Genomic DNA, 20,138 nt, shown 5'->3' with positions numbered 1-20,138 from the left:
TGCTCTGCCTTGGGACAACAGCTCTCTTTCCCATGCATACCTTTTCAGCCACTGCTCGTCCCTCTGTTTCCTTTCATAACCTAACTTCAAAGCATTTGCATAGTTGTTGCTTCAGGTTCCCTCCTCAGCCCATTCCAGCTGGGTGTCAGCCCCCAGGACCCCCTGGAATAGCCCTGGTCAAGCTCAGCACACAACTTCCTGTTGGCCAAGCCTGTGATCAATCCTCCATCCTAATTTTACCTACCTGGGCGCTCAGCGGGTTGGCCCTCAGCGCCTTTTCCAATCCCCCTGATCTCCTGGCTTCCGTGACTCTCCAGCTCTTCTGTTCCACCTCCAGATATTCAACAACCCCAGACCTGGGTCCTAGACCTTTTGTTCCTCTCCATACTTCCTTCCTAGGCAACGTCGTCCCATCCCATGCCTTCCTATACTGTTTATGTCTTATGATCCTTAAGTTCACATCTTCAGCCCTGACCTCTCCCTCAGCCCTGTCTTATAAATTCAGTCCCCATCTGCATTTGGATCTCTGCTAGGCGTCTCCACGGATGCCCCAGATGAGATGCTTGGGTCGCCCCAGACCTGCTACCCCCACTCACCCGCACTGGGTTCTCTGCAGTGGCTCACGTCCAGCACCAGGGTCAACACTCTCCACTCCCCCACACGCCCTCACGTGGGTCCTGGTGGCCCTGCCTCCAGGGGCCCCCCTCCCTTCCTCTTCCCCTCCTACCACCCAAGCCACACTCTCTCACTTAAACCAGTGTGACAGCCTCTCCACTTTTCCTGCCCAGCAGCCAGATGATCTTTTCAAGATGTAAATCTAACAACAGCACTGCCTTAAAACTGGCCAGTACCTTTTCCTTGAATTTAAAATCCAAATGGCACAGACTTGGAATGTTAAATTGTATTTAATTTATTTAAATTTGAAATCTCAAACTTGATTCAGTTATTGGGAAAATGCTGAGTATTTTTAAACAACCTGAAAACAACTTGGTTACGGGTAGCTTCTCTTTCGACTACAACTACCCTGAAATCTAAAGGCAGATCAGATATTCCCAGTGAAAATCGAATTCTACAACTGAGATGTGCTGCAAATGCAAAGTGCATCCTGAACTGTAAAAACTTAGTAAAAGAATATAAAATATCTCACTGATAACTTTTAATATTGGGTACATATTAAAGTTATACTATTTTGGACACATCGGGTTAAATAAAATAGATTATTCAAGCTGGTTTCACCTGTTTATTTTAGTGTGGCTAGTGGAAAATTTTAAACTACATATATGAACCCTGCATTTCGTGCCTGTCAGTCAGCTCTGGCAGGTTGGAAGCTAATCTAGCAATAAATCAAAGGAACTAGCTGAGGATACTTTTCTACTGAGGGAAGACTACCGGTTCCTTTGGTTAAGCACCAGTCTAGACCGAAGGCCCATTTTCTTCTTTGGAAAACTGTCTGTTCAGAGCCTTTGCCCATTTTTACTGGGTTATTTGTCTTTCTATTATTGAGCTGTAATAGATCGTTTTATTTACTTATTTTTAAATTTTTTATCTTATATTGGAGTATAGTTGATTAACAATATTGTGTTAGTTTCAGGTGTACCGCAAAGGGATTCAGTTATACATATACAAGTGTCTATACTTTTTCAGATTCCTTTCCCATTTAGGTTATTACAGAATACTGAGCAGAGTTCCCTGTGCTATACAGCAGGTCCTTGTTGGTTATCTATTTTAAATATAGTAGTGTGTATATGTTAAGCCCAATCTTCCAATTTATCCCTCCCCCCAATAGATCTTTTTATATTCTAGATACAAGTCCCTTATCAGATAGATGATTACAACAAATTTCTCCTGTTCTGCGGGCTCTCTTATTTTCTTCATGATGTAGCTGTAGATATACATTTTAAGGTATTCTTTTTTTTTACTGTGGTTAGAAAAACCATAACATTGAACTTGCCATCTTAACCGTTTTTAAGTGCACATCTCCGTAGCGTTAAGCATGTTTACATTGTTGGACAGCAGGTCTGCAGAGAACAGAGGCTCAGCTCTCCGCCGGGGACCCAATGCGCTGACTCAGCTGTTTTGGATGCTGTCGCTTAGACTGGGGACACTTTTGTGTGGTCAAAATATTAAATCATTACACTTTCAGGATTTGGAAACTGCTGTACTTAGAGGAGTTATAAGGTTCAGAGGTGGACCAGGGGAAGGTCAAAGTCAAGCATCTCGTTAACCTACAGAAGGTCATGAAAAGGACTTATAATATCTCGTCGTACCTGGGGACAGCAGGGCTGTGTAAATTGATTACATCTATACATCCTGATTGGCAAAGAGCGATGGTCATGATTTTAGAACATTTAGTGAGAAGACCCTGGCCTCTGGATTAGAAGGCCTGCTAAGGTATTGTGTCCACCACAGGCCATGTGATGATGTCACTTAACGTCTCAAGTGGAGGTGACACCTCCCTCTCAAGCACTGTGGTGAGGGATCAATGGCATTGTGTGCATGAAAACAATTCACAAAATACTCTAAAAATGTTGGCGAGGCATTCTGGGCAGAACTGTGTCCCCTCGAAATTCACATGTTGAAGCCCTAACACCCAGGAACTCAGAATATGGCTATATCCGAAGATGGGCTCTTAAAAGGATGAGTAAGTTAAAAATGAGGCCATTAGGGTGGGCCCTAATGCATTCTGACTGGTGTCCTCTAAGAAGAGATTTGGAAACACACAGAGGAAACACCTTGTGAGGACACAGGGAGAAGACGGCTGTCTGCACGCCAAGGAGAGAGGCCTCAGGAGGAGCCAATGCTGCCCTTGATCTTGGACTTCCAGACTGCAGGCTGGGAGACAAATTTCTGTGGTTTAAGCCACCCCATCAGTGGTACATTGTTATGGCAGCCCGAGCAAACTAATACTAGAGTCAAGTAGAAAAAAAAAACAGAAGTAACGACTCTGAAACATCCATTTATTGATAGGGAGCTGCAGAATGATGCCATAGAAATAGGAGAGGCTGGAAATCAGAGCTATTTGTTTCCTGCTCGGCCACCGAGTTACTTGGTGACTCGCGAGTCTTAGGACCTCTCTGCGCCTCAGCTTCCTCGTCTGGGGTCTCGGGGTTGGATTAAAGACCTCATTCTCTGATTCCAATCCCCCAGTCCTCTATTTTACAGTCATATTGGTGACATCAGGGAACGAGGGGAGAAGGGTTTTGTCTGTCCTGAGAAGTGTGCACAGCCGGCAATTACAAATAAGATGGTTTAGTTTGATCCAATCGCCAGCTGCCTTTATAAGTGGGGTTTTAGAACAAACACCAATCCATTGCCAGGTCTGCACCTCAGAACAGAAGTTCTCTCTCCTTGGTTGTTTCTAAGGCAGGATTCACGACCTTCTCCAGACCCACCTCTCCGGAGAAATGGGGGCCATCTCACATTTTAACCCAAATATCACTTTCCAGCCTGCTCACCTCAATGTGCTGAGCTCATCCACAACCAGAACCAGTCTGGATAAGAAACCATGGAAGACACGCTGACAGTTGCTGAACGAAATTTTTCATCTTCTCCCAGAAAATGCTGGTGGGCCAAATCCTCTGCAGCTAAAACACTGATGGTGCAAAGTCAGGGCCAGACCCTAGAGCATGTCCATCTCTCTGTGCCGTAGCCAACGTCATTCTGATAAACCAGAATTCCAGTGCAGTGAAAATTACTTGAAAGTGGGTCATTCCTGGGGATTGGAAGGCTTTCTTCTCTGTAGAGATCTTGGTTTCACTCAGGGATCAGATGCAAAATACTTAAGCACCCTCGGGGTCGGACCGTGGCCACGCGGCCACGGGGAGGTAGGATGTCAGCCCCCCCTCTGTGAGGGTCAAACCATGTGGCTCCCTGGAAAGCTGGTTCAGTTCCTCACGACAGAAACCCAGTGTGCGCTTTCTGAGCCTTCACAAAGCAACGGAACGTACTCTATGTGTCTGCATACTTTGTACACGTGCTTGTGCACCTTGCACGATGCTGCGGCAGGAGGGGGGCATGGAAGGGATGGCTGGCAGGACTTCATAGGCTCTGGTTCTGCACGGACAGATTGGACAGATATGATAGTTAATTTTATGTGTCCACCTGACTGGACCACGGGGTGCCCAGATACTTGGCCAAACGTTATTCTGGGCATTTCTATGAGGTTGTTTCTGGATGAGATTCACATTTAAATCAGTGGACTGAGTAAAGCAGATTGCCCTCCCCGATGTAGGTGGGCCTGATCTGAGCAGCTGAAGGCCTGAACAGAACAAAAGTCTGACCCTTCCCCAAGTAAGAGGGAATTCCTCTTGCCAGATGGCCTTCCAACTGGGACCTCAGCCTTTTCCTGCCTTTGGACTTGAACTGAAACATCGGCTCTTCCTGGGTCTCCAGACTGTCAGGCTTCAGACTCAGACTGGAACCACACCATCTGTTCTCTTGGATCCAGATGGCCAGCTGCAGCTCTCAGGACTGGTCAGCCTCCATAATCACGTGACTCAATTCTTCACAATTATTGTACAATCACTCTTTCTGCATTTATATGCACATCCTGTTGGTTCTGTTTCTCTGGAGGACACTGACGACTGCACAACCTCTGTGGTTATGTTTTTCTCAGAGCTCATCCTGGTAGACAATAGAAGCTTTGGACACATTTTTCAGGCTCAATTAGATTTTAATTTCTTTTGTTTAAGGAAAAAAACCACACTGCCTCTAACTTAATAGTTAAATAGGTTCATTTTATTTGGCACTCCTTGAATAAAACAATTCTCCTTTACACAGAATCGTTAGTAATTCTATTTTGTTTTTCTGCCTGGAGGCGGCGGGTGAGTGAGCAGTCCTTGTTTCTCAGGCTAGGTTCTGCATCCCCTTGTGGTTTTTGCCTCCCTCGAACAAACTTGTATACTTCTTTCTTCTTTGCTGGAGAGAATTTCCTGTTTGGAAAGAGGAGATTTTCTTGAGAAATTCTAGGTGTCCCTATGAGCCTGCATTGCAGACCCTCCCACGGTTCACTCAACCCTGTGAGCCCCAGTGAGGCTGGGGAGTGCGGGACCAGGGGCAGCGCTGATCCCCTCTTTTGTGGTCCTTGACTCAGAACAAATGCCTTCCTGGGGTCGCTTGAGGTGCGGCCCTCCCACAGGTCTGGGTGGGCAGGTATGTGTGCAGACCGTGGGCTCAGCACTCAGCTAACGTCACCTCGTTCAATTCCCTGCACCCCAATGAGACGGGTGCTCTGAATACCTCACTTTGAGGACGAAGACGCTGTGCCTTAGGATGTGCCCAAGGTTACCCCAAGGTCACACAACTCACTGGGGGCCCGATGGGGATTTGAACCCAGCTTGGGGCGCTCTAAATCCTGCACCCTCAACTGTTACCCAGCCCCACCAGCTGGGAGTCAGAACATCACCTCAGTGAGTCCTTCTCAGTTTCCGCAGAGGAGCCAGGGGACTGGAAGGACACGGGAGAGGTGGGCATCCAGTGGGGGAAGGAGGCTGGCCGGGGAGTTCTGAGTTTAAGGTGCTGGGCGTCACCCTGGTCGGGCTCAGAGGATGTTAAAGACGCAGGACAGGGCTTCCCTGGTGGCGCAGTGGTTGAGAATCTGCCTGCCAATGCAGGGGACACGGGTTCGAGCCCTGGTCTGGGAGGATCCCACATGCCGTGGAGCAACTAGGCCCGCGAGCCACAACTACTGAGCCTGCGCATCTGGAGCCTGTGCTCCACAACAAGAGAGGCCGCGACAGTGAGAGGCCCACGCGCCGCGATGAAGAGTGGCCCCCGCTTGCCACAACTAGAGAAAGCCCTCGCACAGAAACGAAGACCCAACACAGCAAAAATAAATAAATTAATTAATAAACTCCTACCCCCCCCCAAAAAAAAAGACGCAGGACAGAGCCCCAGGCGACCCGGGCGTGTTTGCATGGAGGGAAGTGGGGCGCGTGGGCTGAGGGGAGACGTTCAGTGAGCCAGGAAGGGAGAGAGCCGGCAGGGAGGTGGGGGGCACCCCAGACCAGCTCTGGCCCCAAAGTCCAAGGCGGGGAGGCCCCACTTCAGAGCAGCTGGGCCTGTGCCTGGCAACACCTTGAACCCCTGGGAGGTCCCAGCGCCGAGCCTGGAACCCCGTCCTCAGGGGCGTTGAACCGAGGACAGGGTGGAGGCCCTACTGTCTGAGGATGATGGGGTCCTGGGGTAGCAAACGATGGGAAGTGTCAGGACCCAGAGGCTCCCACAGGCTGGGCCGCTGAGGCCCCCTGAGCCTCCCCAAGGCCCTAGGATGAGAGCTCGGCAAGGGCGGGGCCCTGGGTCGGGCTTGGAGGTGGTAAATGCCGGGAACTGAGACAGTGCCTGGCGTGAGGCAGGTGCTCGGGGCTCATCAGGTGAGGCCGATTGCGGGTGACAGGTGCGCTGGAGGAGTGTCCTGGAGCCTTCACGCGGCTGCCAAGTCTACCTCGGAGAGGCCCGGGGGACAGGAGGCCAGCCTAGGGGAGAGGCTCATAGGAAGGCTCTGGTGACAAGTGTGGGCCCAGGGCAGGAGGCGCGGGGGAATGCAGCGACTGACTTCAGCGGTGAGGGGGTTGTAGCTGGAGAGGCCTGGGGGGGGAAGCGGGGTCCCAGGCGGGGTGGGGGGCGCCTGCAGAGGAGGGCGCATCCGACAGGCCGCGCGGGGCCTCCCTGGGCCCGGTCACGGGGGCAGGAGACCACCGCACGTGGCTGTGTCATGGGGCCCTGCGTCCCAGTTCTTCCTGGGAAAGAGGCATGGCCTCGCTCGGCTCAGCGGGAAGGGAGGCGACGCCCGCAGGTGGCCCGGGACTCCTGGAACGCACACGTGGTGGGCCAGGAGACCCCTGCGCGCCCACGCTGGTGCCCCCGGGACGGCGCCGCCTGCTCCTCCAGAGCTGCTCTCAGGGCACGCAGGGCCCTCGAGTGGACGCCTTACGTCCCTTCTCACCAGGGAAGAGAATCCCAGCACAAGGACCCGTCCTCCACACTTATCGATCGCTGGGTGGCCCCCAGTTCCCTTTACCTAAAGCCTTCTGAAGACTTTCAGTGATTTTTCCAGAGCTGCTAGGCTTTTAATCTGATAAAGTATTTCTTGGTCCTCTTCTGTAGGAATAATTAAGCACAATGATCAAGATCAAGAATTACACACAGGGCTTCCCTGGTGGTGCAGTGGTTGACAGTCCGCCAGCCGATGCAGGGGGACGCGGGTTCATGCCCTGGTCCGGGAAGATCCCACGTGCCGCGGAGCGGCTGGGCCCGTGAGCCATGGCCGCTGAGCCTGCGCGTCCGGAGCCTGTGCTCCGCAACGGGAGAGGCCACAGCAGTGAGAGGCCCGTGTACAGCAAAAAAAAACAAAAAGCTGACTCGGGCTGTGGGAGGAAGTAGGAGGTGGTCAAGCAGTAACTGCAGGTAAAAGGTCCCCAGGGGAGGTCACACTATGTAGCTCAGGCTCCATTTTGTTAGCACTTTCTCATGGGTGGAAGGTCTGCATTTCATGAAACTTTAAAAAAGCCCAAGTGGGAATTAGGTATCCTCTTGGTGCTCTAAGTCCTGTGTAAGGTCTGTGTCATCTCTCCCAACGATCACAACCGGAACCTCCGCAGAGTTCACATAGGAACGACCTGAGGCTTCGGAGAAGAGAGCAGGTGTGGAAACATTACCCATGAGGGAATGAATTTCATGTGTCTGTGTTCATTTCTCTCCTGGCTTTGCCCCAAGGCTCAGCCTCAGCGGTGGTGAGATGCTGTGTCATGAGAACCAAAACTCAGACAGAAATCCACCTTCCTGGCCGCAGGAAAGAGGCTAGGAGTCCCTGGGAGCAGAAAGTGCCTGAGGGAATTCAGGAGGGGAGAACGCAGGAAAAGTGGATTTCCTAATTCTATGTACGGAACCCCACAAGTCCCAGCCTCACCCTCGAACTCGTATGTACACAAGACACTCAAACCACCAGAGCAAACACTTTGAGAAGTGAAAGATTTGTGGGACTTCCCTGGTGATCCAATGGTTAAGACTCCGAGCTTCCACTGCAGGGAGCACGGGTTCAATCCCTGGTTGGGGAACTAAGACCCCGCATGCTACGGGGCCAAAAAAAATAAAAAAGTGACAGACTGAACCACCACCCACGCACGGCAAGACAAAATATACCATGGGAACCTAATCAGGTGGAATGATGGCTAAAATAAAAACATCAATGGTTCTCCAGAGGATTAAATCAAAAGAACGTAATATTTACAACGTCTAGGATTTGATACCCAACATATAGGGACCAGGAAAATATCACCTTGTTATCACAAACAGCACATTGTTAGGGTGGGAACAATGTTCTTGGTAGCTTTCTGTAACCTCAAAGTAAGAAAAAGTTCCAAAGCGTGCTCATCCTACACTGTGAAGTTGTTCCATTATCTGAGTTTCCTGTCTGAACCTGCTATTTTTACTCTCCCCCGTGGTGCACTGCCTCCTTACATGTTTCGTATGTGAATTATAAGCTCATCTCTGGTGATGCTTTTGGCTGAGGAAATCATGTGTAGCTTGGTTGAGGCTGTTTCTTCAAAGTAGTTTTGCATTTGTTTCTACCAAGTGTCTCAGCAGTGTCAATGCCAGGGCTCTAAAGCTATGTTTCCCAGCTTGACCAGAACATGCTGAAAGGACCAATTCAAACCATAACCCCCCCCCCACACACACACAAGCCTGTGTTTATAAACTTTCAGGCAACATCAAAAGACAATTGACCAACTGGGAGAAAATGTTTGCAACGTACATCACAGACAGAGACCAATATCCCTCATGTATAAAGAATTCTTAAAAATGAAGGTATAGAAGAATGAGAAAAACATGTCAACGGATAATTCACAAAAATATATAAAAATGACCCATGAACATGAGATGTTCCAACTCATTTATACTTAGAGAAAAGTGAATTTAAACAACTCCGAAGTACCATTTCTCACCTGTCAGGTTGGCAAAGATGGAAATGTCTGATGATTTACTCTGCAGCCCAGGCTGTGGGGAAATAGGTTCTCGCATATGTTGCTGGTGGGGACACAAACCGGTACAGCCTCCTGTGGGCTGTTTGGTGGTTCAGACACAACCACACACGCACTACACTCGTCTTTTGACTCAGCGATCCACTGTAGCTATCTATCCTGAAGATACCATTCCAACAAAATGAAAACACACACGCTTCAGTTATCCATCTCAACACTGTTTGCAAAATATTGGAAATAAGCTGAAAGCCCATGCATAGCAGGGTGGTTGAATAAACTATATTAACGTCTACACAGTGGGGAACTATGCAACTGTAAAAAAAAATAATGAGGACGCTTTCTGCAAACTAACATGGAGTGCTTTACAGTATATATTGTTAGGTTAAAAGAAGGAAAGTACAAAATATCTACAGTGTGCTACCTTTCATGTAAGAAAGGAGAGGTTATGAGAAAACATACATGATCATAGCTCAATAAAGTGGCTTAAAAAACACTGGATAAGAAGATATATACTATGATGGTATTATGCTAAGTGAAATAAGTCAGACTGAGAAAAACAAGTACTTTATGATCTCATTTATATGTCGAATCTAAAAAACAAAACAAACAAACATAACAGAATGAAAATAGACTCATAGATACAGAGGACAAATGGGGGGTTGCCATAGGAGAGGGGTGTGGAGGATGGCAAAATAGGGGATTAAGGGGCACAAACCCCTCGTTATAAAATAAATAAGCCACAGGGCTGTAATATGCAGCATAAGGGATATGGTCAATAATACTGTGATAACTGTTTAGGGACAGACGGTTAATAGACTTGTCCTGATGATTGTTTCATAATGTATTCAAATGTCAAATCACTATGTAGAACACTTGAAACTAACATAATATTGTGTGTCAACTGTATTTCAATTAAAAAAGAAAACATACAGTATAAAACAGTAAACAGAATAACCTTGTACCCAAAAAGGAGCATTTGCATACACCTGCTCATTTGTGTCCAAGACAATACAGGAAGGACAAGCCAGGAAGGAGTGAGGCTGCTTAACTACAGGAGGCAGGAGGGGACGGGTGGAAAGCAGGGAGTGGGGTGGAGTGAGACTTCCCAGTGTCCCACGTTTTCTGTTAGAACCAGGGTCACGTTTCACACACTCCAGAATAAATAAGTGAGATCAACCATGATGGAGAGGGACCCAAAATGGAATACAAACCCCAGATGGAACGTTATAGGTAAATAAGAGAACCCCATGGAAGGGGATGGGAAGAAAGGAACCAGTAAGGAACTCTGGAAAGCAGTACATGACGGTATACTGTAAGGCTGAGAACAAAAGTCTGTACACAGCTCTTGTCTGATAGCAAATTTGTTTTTCACAGGGGTGGGTATACGCTAGGAAGGCAGCAACTATTTCCTGTGATTCTAGGACTGAGCAAGGGGGTCAGCTCTTGTGACGTCTGAGAGCCAGGTTTCTGGCTCAGTTAAAAGGAGAGGATGAAGCTCAGAATTGCCCGGTGGTACAGGCCTGGGGTCAGCGGGCTCATCTGAACAGATAGATGTAGAATAGATGGATCTGTACGCACAGAAATCTTCCTGGCTCTGTCCGTTGGAAGGGCCTGGAAACAATGACACGCCAGGAGCAGTGAACACTCCCAGCCCCAGATCTTGACTTCTAACTACCATTCTCCAATACAAGAGACCAGGGCTCTTTGGAGACATGGCTGGTCCCAGGGCTGGGCCAGGGAAAGTGAGGGAGGGGCCTGGAGTTTCTTGTGTTGCCAGAAAGCTAGAAAGTACTCAGAAGCGATGGCAGCATGCCAAGCCCCCAAGAACCAAATCTGAGAGTCTGAGAGACTAAATATTAGTGGTTTGTTACCCACTATCAGTATGAACTTTCATTAAGTTCACACTGATGTAAACACATAATGGAATAAACAAGTAAATAAAGGGAGGAGAAAAAACAGTTCTTCCTTACAATAGAATTCTAACCAATAAATGTAGAAGGAGAGATGGCAATAGAAAATCACCTTTTGGCAAATACTACAGTGATGATTTTTGCAGGTAAGAAGCAAAGGATGCTAAATAGGTGAAAATAGGATGAGAAATAAGATATTTTCACAGTCTGAAAGTATCTCGCCACAAGATACAAATTATTTACAAACGCAAAAAGTTTTAATTTCATTATGGAGAAACCTGGTATTCGCCACCTTAAACAAGTGATGAAGTGAACATCCCTGGTAATGAGATATGTCTGCATCACATCTTTAACATTCTTGACCAAAACGCGTAACCTGGATCTAGTCATGGGGAAATTTCAGAGAGACTCAAATTGAAAGAGATTCTACGAAAGAACTAGCCAGTTCTCTTCAAGGTCATGAAGGGCAAAGATAGACTAGGGAACTTCCCAGATTGGAGGAGGCTAAAGGGACATGAGAGGTAAATGCAGTGTGGAATCCTGGATGGATCCTGGAGCAGTAAAAAAAAAAAAAAATTTAGTAAGATAATTGGCAAAATTTGAATCAGGTCTGTAGGTTATTCGATAGTATCACATTGATGGTAATGTCCTGGTTTTCGTGATTGTATTTGAGTTGCTTAAGATGTTCACAGCAGGGGAATGCCATGTAAAGGGAGCACAAGAAGCTCTTTGTGCACATTTGCAGGTTTTTTATGTCTAAAATGATTTCACAATGGAAACTGTTTTAAATGCTCACATTGTCCTTGTTTTACCCATGCTATTGTTCCCCAGACACGCTGCCGCTCATGTCTGTACACTCGGGATTACGGACGCACACACAGCAGCAACCCACTTCCATTTATAAATAGCCGGAGACAATCTGCCTATCGCCGAGAGCATTCTGCAAATAAATATCTTTGTTCAGATGCACCATCATAATCTCTGCTGAGGGTGACAGCCCTCCATCCTGCTCAGCAATTTCCTTCTGTTCCCACTCCAGCCAGGGGGCTCTTCCATGAGCCTCGGAGACCTCACCTGCACCCAAGGGTCACCCACACCTCCTGCCCAGTGTCATCGCGCCCTTTTTGGAGCTCTCCAACCAGGCTTCTACTGTGACCAAATTAAAATGCTAATAAGGTTTTTATCTCCTCTTGCAAACCTCCAACTACCTCTTTGCACCATCTCCTGTCCTGCCTGGGGGCCAGTTCCCCGTCTACCTATACCCGCTATGGATACAGGGTAATCCCTCACTGAGCAGTGCCTCCTCTTCTCCACCTGAAAAATTCAGGATACAACTGAATAATTTTATTCTCTAGCTGGGAGAGGTGCAGTCTACTTTCACCACACCCAAGCTCTTGCTAATGTAGGAGAACTTCACTAGCTGAATCGCGCTTAAAATAGTCTAAACGATGAAGATGAAAAAGCCGCCATGAACACAATGTTCGGGCAACCTTGGTGCTTCATCTGATCTGCCCTCCACCAATGCAGGACTTTGCTCTCGTGACACCTTTCCTCACGTCCTGCAGCTTTGGGCAGGGGGGCAGGACATGGCTTACAAAGAGGAGGGGCAGTGGCTAAGGGACGGGTCTGCCTGCGTGACGGGGAATCACCAGCGCTGCCTGTGTGCTTCTAAATCCATCACCTGCACCTTGCAAGTGGCCACTACATGCACGTGCTGTTTGCTCGCTCCAAGAAAGCCCTCATGCCGTGGACACGGGTCCTTTGAGGAGCACAAGCTACAAGCCTTTCCAAAGACCAAGGGATGGACCCCTTCGCCATCCAGTCCAAGCAAAAGCATTTCCAATGTGCAAGGAGGGGCAGGCTGTTGACCCCGAGGTGCCTGACTTGCAGTCCCCTGGCCCGAGCATTCTTTTAGGAGCCAGAACAACAAAGGTCTAGGTACCCAGCCTTGTAACACGAGGAGGCTGTTCAAAGCCAGTGTCTCAGAACCAGACGCACCATGGCAGCTCTGCTGGTGACAACATTACTCACTGGAACCTGGCAGAGGGACACGGCGTGGCAGGAGGGGGACGCTGGGTCTGGCCCCCTTCCATTTGTCGTACGTGGCTATCTGTCTCACGTACATGTCACGGCTGGCCCGGGCTTGTGCCAGTGAGCAGTCCCTGACTCTCACGGGACAGTGGCCATTTGTCAAGAAGCTTGTGGACCCAACAGATCAGTGGGCCACCAGCTGCCGCTGCTCACGGGGAAACACCTGAAGGGCAGCTTCAGGGTCTTTGCGCAGCAAGCACAGTGAACAGCCCTGAAGTCGCCACTCTCAGAGCTGCTGCGGGGATGGATGGCCGCCCCCCGTGGTGCCCTGGGCCCTGGTTCCATCGGGGGGTCACATGCCAGGACAGAGTGGAGCGGCTTCTTCACAGTGTCGGCCCAGGGCCCTGCCCTCTGTCCCCACATTCCCTCCTAGGCCAGCCTTTGCCTGCCCTGCTCCAAACTCATAACTTACCTCCGTCTTCTCTCGGTCACACTTGGCGGTTAGGAGCAAAACAATTCCATTAACAGATCCGCTGGCGGTAAAGCCTGGCACCCGCCTCAGGGTCTGGATGAATCTACTGTGGTCCCAGCAGCTCAAGGAGCTGCACAGGGTGGAGGGCCCCCCAGGCCCTCAGGTCGGTCTCAGGATTGAGGGGCGACCAGGGACGAACACAGCGGGGGTGTGGTCCCCTCTGCAGCTGTCCGCGCTGTGCGACGGGTTTGGGAAGTTCATGGTCGCTCTGAGGACCCTGGTGGGCCTGCGCTTCCTCTGATGCAGGCTCTCTCACCCCGTCCTCTCTCCCTCACTCCTGACCCCGACTCAACCCCTCCCTCGACTTGATCTCAGCCTGTCCCGGGACGTTAGGTCCGTCCTCACTTCCTCCCACTTCTTCAATGAATTCGATGCGTGTGATGCAGAGACGCTGTGTCCCCAGGCCAGTCCAGCTCGCGGCCGGACCTGACCCACCCTGTAACCTCTCTCAGTGTGGGCCCACCACCAAAGACATCCAGCTATATTTAATTTATACCCATCAGGCTCTTTGCAGAAGTAACGGAGCAGGACGCACCCAGAGGTGTTAGGAATATTAGCTGGAACTGGAACCCTATTCCCGCCCAATCTTCCAAACACCAGAGGCTGGAGAGACTGGGGAACAGACTGAAACGCAGGCTCCTGGGTCCTGCCGACGGAGAAGCTCGGGGGGTGCCCAGGAATGAGAATCTGAGCCAGCTCCCCTCCCCCATGACCTGGTCTCTCCTCTATGGCCCAGCTCGGGACCCAGCCGGGAGCCCCAGGAGCTGTGCCGTGCCCCTTTTCCTGTGCTTGGTCTTCAGGGCAAAGGGAAGCTCTGTTATCCCGCAGGATGCTGGCTCTGCAGCCTCACAGCCTTGGCTCCCTGGTCTTTATTCCAGCAAGTTCATTGGTTGGGGAGATGCTTTTCCCATTCCTTGGGGGCACCCCTGGGGGACACTCTGGGCTCTCCCTGTCCCGCCCACTCCAGGGAGGAGCAATGACCCGAGCAAAAGTCTGGGGAGGAACGGGCAGAACCACAGCGCCCTCCTCGGCTGGGGCGTCCACCTGCTTGCGGGACAGTATGTCTGTCCAGTGGTCCTGGGTCAGACCCACAGGTGGGAGGTGGAGGCTTGGGTCCCTGAGCCCCGACAGAGGCGGGAAATCTGCCCGACCCGGGGGAAGCAAGCTCGCTCTCTAATCACATGTTCATCCCCAGTGAGGGAGGCGTCTCTGCCGGCATCCTCCTGTCTTCCCACCTCGTCTGAGCTCGGGGCCGGGGGGACCTGCCCGGTTGCATTTACCATTAAAGAAGAGTTCATTTTCTTTCCTGCCAGAGAATTGATCTTCATGTTGCATCATCTTAGTGTCAGTCTGATAATTCATTTTAATACGGGCTTCTTTGATGAACAGCATGGGAAAAGAATGAGGGAAAACATAAATGTACACTCCCGCGAACGTTTTCATCCATACTGTACTTTAGCTTGGGATGCTAACACAGTTTTCAACTTCTACTGAAAACGTGCTCTGGCAACCTAGTATGTAAACAGTCAGGCTTCATCTGACCTCCTTGAGCCCAGCTGTTTGGTAGATGTTCCATAGGCTATTGGAACTTCCATCTGGATGTAAAATTTCAAGGAAATGCTGAACGTCCCTGCTGCTGAATGCGTTTTCACGCGCTGCGTGTAGATTTCTGCCGTGCTGCTCTCTCCTGAGCGAGGGTCAGATGCTCCATCTTGGGTCACAGGGTGCTATTTGACTTATCTGTATGCATTTGGACCGCATGAAGCTGCGCTTTGGGAAAACACATTGTTTTGTTCACTAGCTCTGGGGCCTCAGGCCAGTCCTCTTCCAGACCTTACTTTTATCCCCTGTCGGATGGGGTCGTAGTCACTGCCCTGCTCTCAGAGGTTTAGGTGAGCATCAAACATGCTGGGTGGTCGAAAGCTCCTATTTCCGTGCGCCCCGGGTTCCCGCAGTGGCTAAACCCCACCTGCATCCCAAGCAGAGGCCCTTCTTGCACCCAGACACCAGCCGGGAGAAAGGAACTTGTCTCTGCCTGTCTAGGTGTGACCTCCCCAGTCTAGGGAAGATCACAGCAGAGGTTTGGGATGACTGTTTCATCCACATCTCCATCAGCTTTTGCCCCAGAAGTAGCTGGCCTCAAGGAATGCGACCGTGATGGGATTGTGCATATGTACCACAGACCTCTAGGAACACATGTAATTAGGCTTTAAGAAATGTGTACTTGCTTTTTCTCTTTGTTGGAGTCTTTGTCGGTGTTGGTGGGAGTCTTTGTGTTTCAAGAAATGATGATTTATTTGGCTCCAACATCTCTTGGACCAGAATTTCATCTTGGAAAAAGCACACAAGGACAGTTAAACCAGCAATGCAAGGCCCTACCTACATCCTTCTGCTCTATGCAGACCTAAGGCAGGCGGCGAATGCTGGACTGGACACAGGGACTCAAGGAGCTCCGTGGAGATGGACCTGGTTTCTAAAGAACCTTGTCTCGGCGGGGGGAGACCACCGCCTCCCTAAATAACTTCTGAAAACCTGAGATCATCCAGGTACCCTGGACAAGAAACATGCCCCCGGAGATACGATGCTGGAAACCCGGCCCGGGCGTCGTCGTAAATCTCCTTCCCGCCCCTGCTGCCGTCTGTCCTCTCTCCGAGACTCCTCCCTCTAGCTGTCCCCCGGCAGGCAGGCACGAGCATCTTCCCTGATTTCTACCTGATGCGGCAGGGTTTCCTTCCTGTACATCCTCTGACCTCTGCCAGGGAGCTTCTAACAGAGGCGTCCTGGACTGTGTGTCGGGCAGCCCCGGACCACACTCTGGTTCTGCTCTCACTGACTGTGCTCTTACACATGTTTCTCTTGAACCTTGGGTTTTCACGTCTGTAAAATGGGGTCTGTGCTTATCTCATCGGGACTTTTATGAGGTTCAAATGAAGCAGGGCATGTAGGGAGCACTTAACGTAGACTGGGATGGGGTTGAGGCTAAATGAATACATGGCAGCGCTGAGCCCCAGCTGTGAGCCCAGTGGTCATGTGACCGGCCATCCACGCTCTGGGTTTGTATTGACTCGAGCCCTGATTTTCCTGGTTCAGCATGAAAGTCCCAAGTCCCGGGAGCCCCTCAGTCCCAGCCAAGTTGAAGCTGTCGGCTGGTGCCCCGGTTCCAGCTCACGTGGAGACACACGGAAAGGGGAGAAGCCCGCAAGCACCAGAGGAAGCAGAGACTTCGCCCCACACACGGGGCCAGGCTCTCCCAGTTCTGTGGCTCCCTCCCCAGAGAGCCTGAGCCTGGCCAGGGCCTGGCTGTGTGCACCCAGGGGCGCTCTGAGACCCCTGCAGCCGGGGTGGGGGGGTACAGGATGTGCGGAGTGTCTGGACCTGCAGCCCTGCTTCTTTCCGACGACCTGGCGGCGGCCCTGATGTCTGAAGCTGTGGACACCCCCTGGGACCCCGGGGCACAAGCTGGAGGGCCGGCCAGGGCGACCTGAGGGGCACGGCCTCCTGGTGGGGCTGCTGGGGACACAGGACAGGACCCTGTGGGGCGGGGTTCCCCACCCCCCCATCCCCCCACCCCCGGGGCTCTGCTCGCGCGGCCACTGCAACTGCTCCGCAGCACCTCCCATACCTCCAGCAGGCCTCGGCCCCTTTGCTGGGAGCTACTGTGCAGAAGGACCACCGCTAAGTCCCGAAAACGTCATGGCGTCAGGCTAGACCGGGGGTCACGGGGAAGAGTGGACACTCAAGGGAACCACAAGCATTTACTGAGCACCTACTGTGTACCAGACACGGTCCAGGTGCTGGAGGGTCAGGGACGGCCCAGCCCTAGTCCCTGGTCTCTGTCGCGAGGCATCCAGCCGTGTGTGAGGGCAGGATGAGGTGTGCACAGACCTCCAGCTGTCACAGGGCCCCTACCCGGGGCTGGCGCGGCAGCCAGGCAGGGGACAGGGCTCGGCCGACCAGCGCAGAGAAGCGAGGCCTCCTGCGGTCAGTGTGACGCGCAGGACGCTGGGGTGGCCTCCGGGGACCCCCCGCGCCATGACCCACAGACATCCTGAGAGGTCCCCGGAGCGGGTGGTGACAGCCCACCTGCAGCAGGACACACTTCCTGCTGGCGGGCAGGGACAACCTCGGGTGAGAGGGGCCGAAGTCGCCCTCAGGGCTGGGGGCTGGGGACGCCCCAAAGGTGGGCAAACCAAGACCAAAAGCTGCCGGAAACTTCCACACCTCTGTGTGTTGTGCATATAATCGTAGCTGGAAGAACCCTCAGGTAGACATGAGCCGACCAGGTGTGCAAGGTGAGAAAGCTCTGTGCTTTTAAACCTTGTCCTTTTCTACTTAAAATTTTCCTTTTTGAGAAATGAGATATTGAACGTGCAAACGGACGATGACCTACCTAACATAGAAAACACTTGGCCGCTGCGTGAGCGCCCTGCTGGCCACCCAGACATCGCAGGAAGCTGACGCTGGAGGCCAAACACCCACCCGCAGGGATCGGCGCCCCCCTGACGGCCGGCCGGGCCTCATCAGTGACTGATGGCTTCCCGTGCTCCTCCCTGTTTCCAACTCAGGATGCGAGAGAGTCAGACGTGCTCCCCTAACCCATCACATGGACCCGCTTCTGGTCAGCACCTCCCCCGGGACACCCTTGAGCTGTCCCCCCAGCCCCTCCCCCTGGACACCCCTGAGCTGTCCCCCAGCACCTCCCCCAGGACACCCCTGAGCTGTCCCCCAGCACCTCCCCCAGGACACCCCTGAGCTGTCCCCCAGCACCTCCCCCAGGACACCCCTGAACCCCCTTTCCCACCATGAGCTCTCCCCACCCCATCTGCCTGAGTCTCTGCCACACGCCAGTGACGGTGGCTGACGCTGCACAGCGAGCTCTGAACCAGCACCCCTGCTGTTCTCATGTGGGTCCCCTTGGCTTATTTCCAGACACAAGGATTTTTCACTTCTAAGGCTCTCCACTTTCTACCTGGGATGTAAGGGCAGGGCAGGGGCTGCAGTTCCCCTGCAGGGTTAGCTTGCTGAGCCCAGAAAATCGTCAGAAATCCCAGTGACTCCATTGTTTCTGACCTTTTCCCAAAGGTTGTCTGGGGCTTTGGGTGGTGGGCCGCCCGGACGGAGCTGGTGCTGGTGTCGGACTCTAATTCTCCACTACGGTAACTGTCAGACCCGCCAGGCAAGTGTGAGTCCTCGTCCCAGCCACTCCCTGACCTGGTTGAGCCGGATTCTCCCCGAGAGCTCAGCTGACCACCGGCGGCCCCAGAGCTGCGCGTCCTAACCGGCAGCATCCTGAAGGGGGTCTCACTCCGCCGCAGCTCAGGCCTGCGCGGGCCGTGGGAACGTGATCCTAGCCTCAAACCAAGTCACCTGGCTCCACCTTGCGCGGCTGCCCCAGCTTATCTGGGACACACCCCCCGACGGTCACCCAGCCCCTCCAGGCATGGACCAGATGTGTGATAAGAGGAGTCTCCTTACCAAATACTGTGTCCATATCGTCATCCAGATTTCTTAAATTTGCTGGCTGTTCAGTGCCTGAAACTGGGGGGGAAAAAAACCCAATAGTTTAACAACGTTCCCTGAATTTGCACCGACTTGTCCGTCGGCCGACTGGCTTTTGCGGGGCCGACCACCTGCTCGAGGGGGAGGGGCCCTGCACGGGGCTCCTGGGACTCGGGGCCCGCCGGGAGGGAGGGGTGAGGACGGGTGGCGCGCCGGGCGCTGGAGGTGACACCCGCGCTCCCGGGCCGCGCTCACTGGCGCCGCCCCTCGGGGGAGTAAGGAGCGCCGGGCGGGTGAAGAGGGACCCGCACGTCCTTCCGTAAAAACCCACGCGGCTCCCGTATGACCGGCGGGCTGAGGATGTGACGTGCAGAAGGGACACCGTCACGGCCACCTGCCCTGTGCCTCTCTGGGCGGGGGGGAGAGGCACTGGCCCCGCCGGCTCCTCTTCCGTAAGCGAGCCATTCCGAGTCCCCTGGGAGAGCTGACCGCCGGCAGCAGTCCTCCGTGGGGCCCCTGGGCTCCTGGCCGCCGGCCTCCCCGGCCTGGCCGACCTGAAGCAGCCTCGCGGGCCGGGCAGTGGGCGGGGACTCTGAGTGCCGGCCCCCCGGCAGCACCGCCCAGGGCTCCTCCCCCTTTTCTTAGGGCTGGGTGTCCGGCTCCAGGTCCTCTATTCAAGGTCAGGGTCAGTCCCTTCCTCCAGCCCCTGGGGAGAGCAGAGAGCAGACAGCCGCCCCCAGGGGCCGGCCGGGCAGGGCCCCCGTCCCCTCGGGGCGCACAGAGCGTTCAGGTGGCGCCTGCAGGCGCTCAAGTTCCAGCACTAAAGCAGGGACGACGCTGAATTTCCAACAGTTTTAATGATGGGCGATCTGCATACCGATCGGCTCATCTGCGCGCCCGCGGCTTCGAACAACACAGGAAACCGGCATAAAGAGGGCCGCGCTGTGATGACAATGGCTTCCCAGTGTGCTGACCTCCGTAAACGCAGCAAACAAAAGTACAGTCCTCTTTGGCTGCGACACTAACGAGTCATTACGAACGGGTACAGCTGCTCGTGCAAGCACTTTGTTAAAAATATTCTTCTCATTTTGTGTCTGTCCCCAATTATAGTGGAGCCATTGTGCCAGCCAGCCAGTGAGCGCATGCAGAAGAGTATTTACGTTCTGTGGTCTCGGCCGGTTTGCGGAG

The 20,138-nt window shown here is 52.4% G+C and overlaps 1 long non-coding RNA gene across 1 annotated transcript; it reads right to left on the bottom strand.

Annotated features, from left to right (window-relative positions):
* Positions 1-4,285: 4,285 nt before the first annotated feature.
* On the bottom strand, positions 4,286-19,204 carry LOC149746814 (uncharacterized). The gene is made up of 3 exons (XR_016388633.1): positions 18,927-19,204; positions 14,732-15,781; positions 4,286-4,931 (listed from the first exon to the last, which is right to left on the bottom strand). It is a non-coding gene; the product is annotated as an uncharacterized LOC149746814 (long non-coding RNA).
* Between the last annotated feature and the right edge of the window lie 934 nt (positions 19,205-20,138).

The sequence above is a fragment of the Delphinapterus leucas genome, chromosome 18 (assembly GCF_059928025.1).
Source record: "Delphinapterus leucas isolate spDelLeu-1000000601 "Yukka" chromosome 18, BTC_Dleu_Yukka2, whole genome shotgun sequence".
NCBI classification, from domain to species: Eukaryota; Metazoa; Chordata; class Mammalia; order Artiodactyla; family Monodontidae; genus Delphinapterus; species Delphinapterus leucas.
The sequence above is the reverse complement of the archived record's forward strand: the minus strand, read 5'-3'. Positions and strand labels throughout refer to the sequence as shown.